The sequence below is a fragment of the Venturia canescens genome, chromosome 11 (assembly GCF_019457755.1).
Source record: "Venturia canescens isolate UGA chromosome 11, ASM1945775v1, whole genome shotgun sequence".
Taxonomy (NCBI): domain Eukaryota; kingdom Metazoa; phylum Arthropoda; class Insecta; order Hymenoptera; family Ichneumonidae; genus Venturia; species Venturia canescens.
This window is the reverse complement of record NC_057431.1, coordinates 1,723,946-1,734,789: the sequence shown is the minus strand read 5'-3', so window position 1 is coordinate 1,734,789 and position 10,844 is coordinate 1,723,946.

Sequence of the window (10,844 nt, the reverse complement as noted above, 5' to 3'; positions counted from 1 at the left end):
GATCCACTGACATTTCGAACTGAACAGCTTTCCGACGTGCGATTCGAGATCATACCTTACAATCGAGTGATGTCGTTTCCGAACGTTCATATACATGAAAATTGGTGTTCACCGATACACTTTTGTATGAATCGATAGAAATTAACAAGATTCACTGATATTTCGTTCTGAATCGCTTTCCGATGTGCGAATCGAGATCATACCTTACAATCGACTGATGTCATTTCCGAACGTTCATAAACGTGAAAATTGGTGATCACCGATACACTTTTGTGTGAATCGACACAAATTAACCAGATTCACTGACATTTCGAACTGAACAGCTTTCCGACGTGCGATTCGAGATCATACCTTACAAACGAGTGATGTCGTTTCCGAGCGATCATAAACATGAAAATTGGTAATCACCGATACACTTTTGTGTGAATCGACACAAATTAACCAGATTCACTGACATTTCGAACTGAACAGCTTTCCGACGTGCGATTCGAGATCATACCTTACAAACGAGTGATGTCGTTTCCGAGCGATCATAAACATGAAAATTGGTAATCACCGATACACTTTTGTGTGAATCGACACAAATTAACCAGATTCACTGACATTTCGAACTGAACAGCTTTCCGACGTGCGATTCGAGATCATACCTTACAAACGAGTGATGTCGTTTCCGAACGTTCATAAACATGAACATTGGTGATCACCGATACACTTTTGTGTGAATCGATAAAAATTAACAAGATTCACTGACATTTCGAACTGAACAGCTTTCCGACGTGCGATTCGAGATCATACTTTACAAACGAGTGATGTCGTTTCCGAGCGATCATAAACATGAAAATTGGTAATCACCGATACACTTTTGTGTGAATCGACACAAATTAACCAGATTCACTGACATTTCGAACTGATCAGCTTTCCGACGTGCGATTCGAGATCATACCTTACAAACGAGTGATGTCGTTTCCGAGCGATCATAAACATGAAAAGTGGTAATCACCGATACACTTTTGTGTGAATCGACACAAATTAACAAGATTCTCTGACATTTCGTTCTGAATCGCTTTCCGATGTGCGATTCGAGATCATACCTTACAATCGAGTGATGTCGTTTCCGAGCGATCATAAACATGAAAATTGGTAATCACCGATACACTTTTGTGTGAATCGACACAAATTAACCAGATTCACTGACATTTCGAACTGATCAGCTTTCCGACGTGCGATTCGAGATCATACCTTACAAACGAGTGTTGTCGTTTCCGAGCGATCATAAACATGAAAAGTGGTAATCACCGATACACTTTTGTATGAATCGATAGAATTTAACAACATTCACTGACATTTCGAACAGAACCGCTTTCCTACGTGCGATTCGAGATCATAGCCTACAATCGAGTGATGTCATTTTCGAACGTTCATAAACGTGAAAATTGGTGATCACCGATACCCTTCTGTGTGAATCGATAAAAATTAACAAGATCCACTGACATTTCGAACTGAACAGCTTTCCGACGTGCGATTCGAGATCATACCTTACAATCGAGTGATGTCGTTTCCGAACGTTCATATACATGAAAATTGGTGTTCACCGATACACTTTTGTATGAATCGATAGAAATTAACAAGATTCACTGATATTTCGTTCTGAATCGCTTTCCGATGTGCGAATCGAGATCATACCTTACAATCGAGTGATGTCATTTCCGAACGTTCATAAACGTGAAAATTGGTGATCACCGATACACTTTTGTGTGAATCGACACAAATTAACCAGATTCACTGACATTTCGAACTGAACAGCTTTCCGACGTGCGATTCGAGATCATACCTTACAAACGAGTGATGTCGTTTCCGAGCGATCATAAACATGAAAATTGGTAATCACCGATACACTTTTGTGTGAATCGACACAAATTAACCAGATTCACTGACATTTCGAACTGAACAGCTTTCCGACGTGCGATTCGAGATCATACCTTACAAACGAGTGATGTCGTTTCCGAGCGATCATAAACATGAAAAGTGGTAATCACCCATACACTTTTGTGTGAATCGACACAAATTAACAAGATTCACTGACATTTCGTTCTGAATCGCTTTCCGATGTGCGATTCGAGATCATACCTTACAATCGAGTGATGTCGTTTCCGAACGTTCATAAACATGAAAATTGGTGATCACCGATACACTTTTGTGTGAATCGACACAAATTAACAAGATTCACTGACATTTCGTTCTGAATCGCTTTCCGACGTGCGATTCGAGATCATACCTTACAATCGAGTGATGTCGTTTCCGAGCGTTCATAAACATCAAAATTGGTGATCACCGATACACTTTTGTGTGAATCGACACAAATTAACAAGATTCACTGACATTTCGTTCTGAATCGCTTTCCGACGTGCGATTCGAGATCATACCTTACAATCGAGTGATGTCGTTTCCGACCGTTCATATACATGAAAATTGGTGATCACCGATACACTTTTGTGTGAATCGATACAATTTAACAACATTCACTGACATTTCGATCAGCATCGCTTTCCGACGTGCGATTCGAGATCATTACACGTCGGAAAGCGATTCAGAACGAAATGTTCGTGAACCTTGTTAATTTGTATCGATTCGCACAAAAGTTTATCGGTGATCACAAATTTTCATGTTTATGAACGTTCGGAAACGACATCATTCGATTGTAAGTTATGATCTCGATTCGCACATCGGAAAGCGGTTCTGTTCGAAATATCAGTGAATGTTGATAAAATGTATCGATTCACACAAGTGTATCGGTGATCACCAATTTTCACGTTTATGAACGTTCGGAAATGTCAGCACTCGATTGTAATTTATGATCTCTAATCGAAATGTCACTGAATATTGTTAATTTGTGATGAATTGAACAAAAATTTTATTGGTGATCACCAATCTTCATGTTTATGAACGTTCGGAAACGACATCACTCGATCTCGATTCGCACATCGGAAAGCGATTCAGTTCGAAATGTCAGTGAATCTTGTTAATTTCTATCGATTCACACAAAAGTGAATCGGTGATCACCAATTTTCATGTTTATGCACGTTCGGAAACGACATAACTCGATTGTAAGTTATGATCTCTAATCGCACGTCGGAAAGCTGCTCCTTTAGAAATGTCAGTGAATGTTGTTAAATTGTATCTATTCACACAAAAGTGTATCGATGATCACCAATTTTCACGTTTATGAACGTTCGGAAATGACATCACTCGATTGTGAGTTATGATCTCGATTCGCACATCGGAAAGCGATTCAGAACGAAATCTCAGTGAATCTTGTTAATTTCTATAGATTCATACAAAAGTGTATCGGTGATCACCAATTTTCACGTTTATGAACGTTCGGAAATGACATCACTCTATTGTAGGTTATGATCTCGAATCGCACGTAGGAAAGCGGTTCTGTTCGAAATGTCAGTGAATGTTGGTAAATTCTATCGACTCACATAAAAGTGTATCGCCGATCGCCAATTTTCATGCTTATGAACGTTCGGAAACGACATCACTCGATTGTAAGTTATGATCTCGATTCGCACATCGGAAAGCGGTTCTGTTCCAAATGTCAGTGAATGTTGTAAAATTGTATCGATTCACACCAAAGTGTAACGGTGATCACCAATTTTCACGTTTATGAAAGTTCGGAAATGACATCACTCGATTGTATGTTATGATCTCGATTCGCACGTCGGAAAGCTGCTCCTTTCGAAATGTCAGTGAATGTTGTTAAATTGTATCTATTCACACAAAAGTGTATCGATGATCACCAATTTTCACGTTTATGAACGTTCGGAAATGACATCACTCGATTGTAAGTTATGATCTCGATTTGCACATCGGAAAGCGATTCAGAACGAAATCTCAGTGAATCTTGTTAATTTCTATAGATTCATACAAAAGTGCATCGGTGATCACCAATTTTCACGTTTATGAACGTTCGGAAATGACATCACTCTATTGTAGGTTATGATCTCGAATCGCACGTAGGAAAGCGGTTCTGTTCGAAATGTCAGTGAATGTTGGTAAATTCTATCGACTCACATAAAAGTGTATCGCCGATCGCCAATTTTCATGCTTATGAACGTTCGGAAACGACATCACTCGATTGTAAGTTATGATCTCGATTCGCACATCGGAAAGCGGTTCTGTTCCAAATGTCAGTGAATGTTGTAAAATTGTATCGATTCACACCAAAGTGTAACGGTGATCACCAATTTTCACGTTTATGAAAGTTCGGAAATGACATCACTCGATTGTAAGTTATGATCTCGATTCGCACGTCGGAAAGCTGCTCCTTTCGAAATGTCAGTGAATGTTGTTAAATTGTATCTATTCACACAAAAGTGTATCGATGATCACCAATTTTCACGTTTATGAACGTTCGGAAATGACATCACTCGATTGTAAGTTATGATCTCGATTTGCACATCGGAAAGCGATTCAGAACGAAATCTCAGTGAATCTTGTTAATTTCTATAGATTCATACAAAAGTGCATCGGTGATCACCAATTTTCACGTTTATGAACGTTCGGAAATGACATCACTCTATTGTAGGTTATGATCTCGAATCGCACGTAGGAAAGCGGTTCTGTTCGAAATGTCAGTGAATGTTGGTAAATTCTATCGACTCACACAAAAGTGTATCGCCGATCGCCAATTTTCATGCTTATGAACGTTCGGAAACGACATCACTCGATTGTAAGTTATGATCTCGATTCGCACATCGGAAAGCGGTTCTGTTCGAAATGTCAGTGAATGTTGTTAAATTGTATCGATTCACACAAAAGTGTATCGGTGATCTCCAATTTTCACGTTTATGATGGATCGGAAACGAGATCACTCGATTGTAAGTTATGATCTCGATTCGCACATCGGAAAGCGATTCAGACCGAAATGTCAGTGAATCTTGTTAATTTCTATCGATTCACACAAAAGTGAATCCGTGATCACCAATTTTCATGTTTATGCACGTTCGGAAGCGACATAACTCGATTGTAAGTTATGATCTCGAATCGCACGTCAGAAAGCGATTCTGTTCAAAATGTCATAGAATCTTGTTAATTTGTGATGACTTGAACAAAAAGTTTATCGTGATCACGTTTTTCATGTATACGAACTTTCGGAAACGACATCACTCGGTTGTAAGTTATGATCTCGAATCGCACGTCGGAAACCGATTCTGTTCGAATTGTCAGTGAATCTTGATAATTTGTAACGATTCTCACAAAAGTTTATTTGTGATCACCAATTTTCATATTTGTGAACGTTCAGAAACGATATCGTTCGATTGTCAGTTCCGGTCTCGAATCGCATTTCGGACTGCCATTCTGATAGAAATGGCGGAAAAAATTGTTGTTTTGTAACGATTAACACAAAAGATTATCGCTGATTACCTATTTTCATGTTTATGAAAGATTGGAAACGTTCACCGATAAACGTCACATATCAACAATTTTACAGACATTTAGTATCGCAATCCGAAGGGCCATTTGAGATCTGAACTGACAATCGAGCGATGAAAACGTTTCCGAACGTTCATAAACATGAAGATTGGAGATCACCGATACACTTTTGTGTGAATCGACACAAATTAACCAGATTCACTGACATTTCGTTCTGAATCGCATTCCGATGTGCGAATCGCGATCACACCTTACAAACGAGGGATGTCGTTTCCGAGCGATCATAAACATGAAAATTGGTAATCACCGATACACTTTTGTGTGAATCGACACAAATTAATCAGATTCACTGACATTTCGAACTGAACAGCTTTCCGACGTGCGATTCGAGATCATACCTTACAAACGAGTGATGTCGTTTCCGAGCGATCATAAACATGAAAAGTGGTAATCACCCATACACTTTTGTGTGAATCGACACAAATTAACAAGATTCACTGACATTTCGTTCTGAATCGCTTTCCGATGTGCGATTCGAGATCACACCTTACAATCGAGTGATGTCTTTTCCGAACGTTCATAAACATGAACATTGGTGATCACCGATACACTTTTGTGTGAATCGATAAAAATTAACAAGATTCACTGACATTTCGAACTGAACATCTTTCCGACGTGCGATTCGAGCTCATACTTTACAAACGAGTGATGTCGTTTCCGAGCGATCATAAACATGAAAATTGGTAATCACCGATACACTTTTGGGTGAATCGACACAAATTAACCAGATTCACTGACATTTCGAACTGATCAGCTTTCCGACGTGCGATTCGAGATCATACCTTACAAACGAGTGATGTCGTTTCCGAGCGATCATAAACATGAAAATTGGTAATCACCGATACACTTTTGTGTGAATCGACACAAATTAACCAGATTCACTGACATTTCGAACTGATCAGCTTTCCGACGTGCGATTCGAGATCATACCTTACAAACGAGTGATGTCGTTTCCGAGCGATCATAAACATGAAAAGTGGTAATCACCGATACACTTTTGTGTGAATCGACACAAATTAACAAGATTCACTGACATTTCGTTCTGAATCGCTTTCCGATGTGCGATTCGAGATCATACCTTACAATCGAGTGATGTCGTTTCCGAGCGATCATAAACATGAAAATTGGTAATCACCGATACACTTTTGTATGAATCGATAGAATTTAACAACATTCACTGACATTTCGAACAGAACCGCTTTCCTACGTGCGATTCGAGATCATAGCCTACAATCGAGTGATGTCATTTTCGAACGTTCATAAACGTGAAAATTGGTGATCACCGATACCCTTCTGTGTGAATCGATAAAAATTAACAAGATCCACTGACATTTCGAACTGAACAGCTTTCCGACGTGCGATTCGAGATCATACCTTACAATCGAGTGATGTCGTTTCCGAACGTTCATATACATGAAAATTGGTGTTCACCGATACACTTTTGTATGAATCGATAGAAATTAACAAGATTCACTGATATTTCGTTCTGAATCGCTTTCCGATGTGCGAATCGAGATCATACCTTACAATCGAGTGATGTCATTTCCGAACGTTCATAAACGTGAAAATTGGTGATCACCGATACACTTTTGTGTGAATCGACACAAATTAACCAGATTCACTGACATTTCGAACTGAACAGCTTTCCGACGTGCGATTCGAGATCATACCTTACAAACGAGTGATGTCGTTTCCGAGCGATCATAAACATGAAAATTGGTAATCACCGATACACTTTTGTGTGAATCGACACAAATTAACCAGATTCACTGACATTTCGAACTGATCAGCTTTCCGACGTGCGATTCGAGATCATACCTTACAAACGAGTGATGTCGTTTCCGAGCGATCATAAACATGAAAAGTGGTAATCACCCATACACTTTTGTGTGAATCGACACAAATTAACAAGATTCACTGACATTTCGTTCTGAATCGCTTTCCGATGTGCGATTCGAGATCATACCTTACAATCGAGTGATGTCGTTTCCGAACGTTCATAAACATGAAAATTGGTGATCACCGATACACTTTTGTGTGAATCGACACAAATTAACAAGATTCACTGACATTTCGTTCTGAATCGCTTTCCGACGTGCGATTCGAGATCATACCTTACAATCGAGTGATGTCGTTTCCGAGCGTTCATAAACATCAAAATTGGTGATCACCGATACACTTTTGTGTGAATCGACACAAATTAACAAGATTCACTGACATTTCGTTCTGAATCGCTTTCCGACGTGCGATTCGAGATCATACCTTACAATCGAGTGATGTCGTTTCCGACCGTTCATATACATGAAAATTGGTGATCACCGATACACTTTTGTGTGAATCGATACAATTTAACAACATTCACTGACATTTCGATCAGCATCGCTTTCCGACGTGCGATTCGAGATCATTACACGTCGGAAAGCGATTCAGAACGAAATGTTCGTGAACCTTGTTAATTTGTATCGATTCGCACAAAAGTTTATCGGTGATCACAAATTTTCATGTTTATGAACGTTCGGAAACGACATCATTCGATTGTAAGTTATGATCTCGATTCGCACATCGGAAAGCGGTTCTGTTCGAAATATCAGTGAATGTTGATAAAATGTATCGATTCACACAAGTGTATCGGTGATCACCAATTTTCACGTTTATGAACGTTCGGAAATGTCAGCACTCGATTGTAATTTATGATCTCTAATCGAAATGTCACTGAATATTGTTAATTTGTGATGAATTGAACAAAAATTTTATTGGTGATCACCAATCTTCATGTTTATGAACGTTCGGAAACGACATCACTCGATCTCGATTCGCACATCGGAAAGCGATTCAGTTCGAAATGTCAGTGAATCTTGTTAATTTCTATCGATTCACACAAAAGTGAATCGGTGATCACCAATTTTCATGTTTATGCACGTTCGGAAACGACATAACTCGATTGTAAGTTATGATCTCTAATCGCACGTCGGAAAGCTGCTCCTTTAGAAATGTCAGTGAATGTTGTTAAATTGTATCTATTCACACAAAAGTGTATCGATGATCACCAATTTTCACGTTTATGAACGTTCGGAAATGACATCACTCGATTGTAAGTTATGATCTCGATTCGCACATCGTAAAGCGATTCAGAACGAAATCTCAGTGAATCTTGTTAATTTCTATAGATTCATACAAAAGTGTATCGGTGATCACCAATTTTCACGTTTATGAACGTTCGGAAATGACATCACTCTATTGTAGGTTATGATCTCGAATCGCACGTAGGAAAGCGGTTCTGTTCGAAATGTCAGTGAATGTTGGTAAATTCTATCGACTCACATAAAAGTGTATCGCCGATCGCCAATTTTCATGCTTATGAACGTTCGGAAACGACATCACTCGATTGTAAGTTATGATCTCGATTCGCACATCGGAAAGCGGTTCTGTTCCAAATGTCAGTGAATGTTGTAAAATTGTATCGATTCACACCAAAGTGTAACGGTGATCACCAATTTTCACGTTTATGAAAGTTCGGAAATGACATCACTCGATTGTATGTTATGATCTCGATTCGCACGTCGGAAAGCTGCTCCTTTCGAAATGTCAGTGAATGTTGTTAAATTGTATCTATTCACACAAAAGTGTATCGATGATCACCAATTTTCACGTTTATGAACGTTCGGAAATGACATCACTCGATTGTAAGTTATGATCTCGATTTGCACATCGGAAAGCGATTCAGAACGAAATCTCAGTGAATCTTGTTAATTTCTATAGATTCATACAAAAGTGCATCGGTGATCACCAATTTTCACGTTTATGAACGTTCGGAAATGACATCACTCTATTGTAGGTTATGATCTCGAATCGCACGTAGGAAAGCGGTTCTGTTCGAAATGTCAGTGAATGTTGGTAAATTCTATCGACTCACACAAAAGTGTATCGCCGATCGCCAATTTTCATGCTTATGAACGTTCGGAAACGACATCACTCGATTGTAAGTTATGATCTCGATTCGCACATCGGAAAGCGGTTCTGTTCGAAATGTCAGTGGATGTTGTTAAATTGTATCGATTCACACAAAAGTGTATCGGTGATCTCCAATTTTCACGTTTATGATGGATCGGAAACGAGATCACTCGATTGTAAGTTATGATCTCGATTCGCACATCGGAAAGCGATTCAGACCGAAATGTCAGTGAATCTTGTTAATTTCTATCGATTCACACAAAAGTGAATCCGTGATCACCAATTTTCATGTTTATGCACGTTCGGAAGCGACATAACTCGATTGTAAGTTATGATCTCGAATCGCACGTCAGAAAGCGATTCTGTTCAAAATGTCATAGAATCTTGTTAATTTGTGATGACTTGAACAAAAAGTTTATCGTGATCACGTTTTTCATGTATACGAACTTTCGGAAACGACATCACTCGGTTGTAAGTTATGATCTCGAATCGCACGTCGGAAACCGATTCTGTTCGAATTGTCAGTGAATCTTGATAATTTGTAACGATTCTCACAAAAGTTTATTTGTGATCACCAATTTTCATATTTGTGAACGTTCAGAAACGATATCGTTCGATTGTCAGTTCCGGTCTCGAATCGCATTTCGGACTGCCATTCTGATAGAAATGGCGGAAAAAATTGTTGTTTTGTAACGATTAACACAAAAGATTATCGCTGATTACCTATTTTCATGTTTATGAAAGATTGGAAACGTTCACCGATAAACGTCACATATCAACAATTTTACAGACATTTAGTATCGCAATCCGAAGGGCCATTTGAGATCTGAACTGACAATCGAGCGATGAAAACGTTTCCGAACGTTCATAAACATGAACATTGGTGATCACCGATACACTTTTGTGTGAATCGACACAAATTAACCAGATTCACTGACATTTCGAACTGAACAGCTTTCCGACGTGCGATTCGAGATCATACCTTACAAACGAGGGATGTCGTTTCCGAGCGATCATAAACATGAAAATTGGTGATCACCGATTCACTTTTGTGTGAATCGATAGAAATTAACAAGATTCACTGACATTTCGAACTGAACAGCTTTCCGACGTGCGATTCGAGATCATACCTTACAAACGAGGGATGTCGTTTCCGAGCGATCATAAACATGAAAATTGGTAATCACCGATACACTTTTGTGTGAATCGACACAAATTAACCAGATTCACTGACATTTCGAACTGAACAGCTTTCCGACGTGCGATTCGAGATCATACCTTACAATCGAGTGATGTCGTTTCCGAGCGATCATAAACATGAAAAGTGGTAATCACCCATACACTTTTGTGTGAATCGACACAAATTAACAAGATTCACTGACATTTCGTTCTGAATC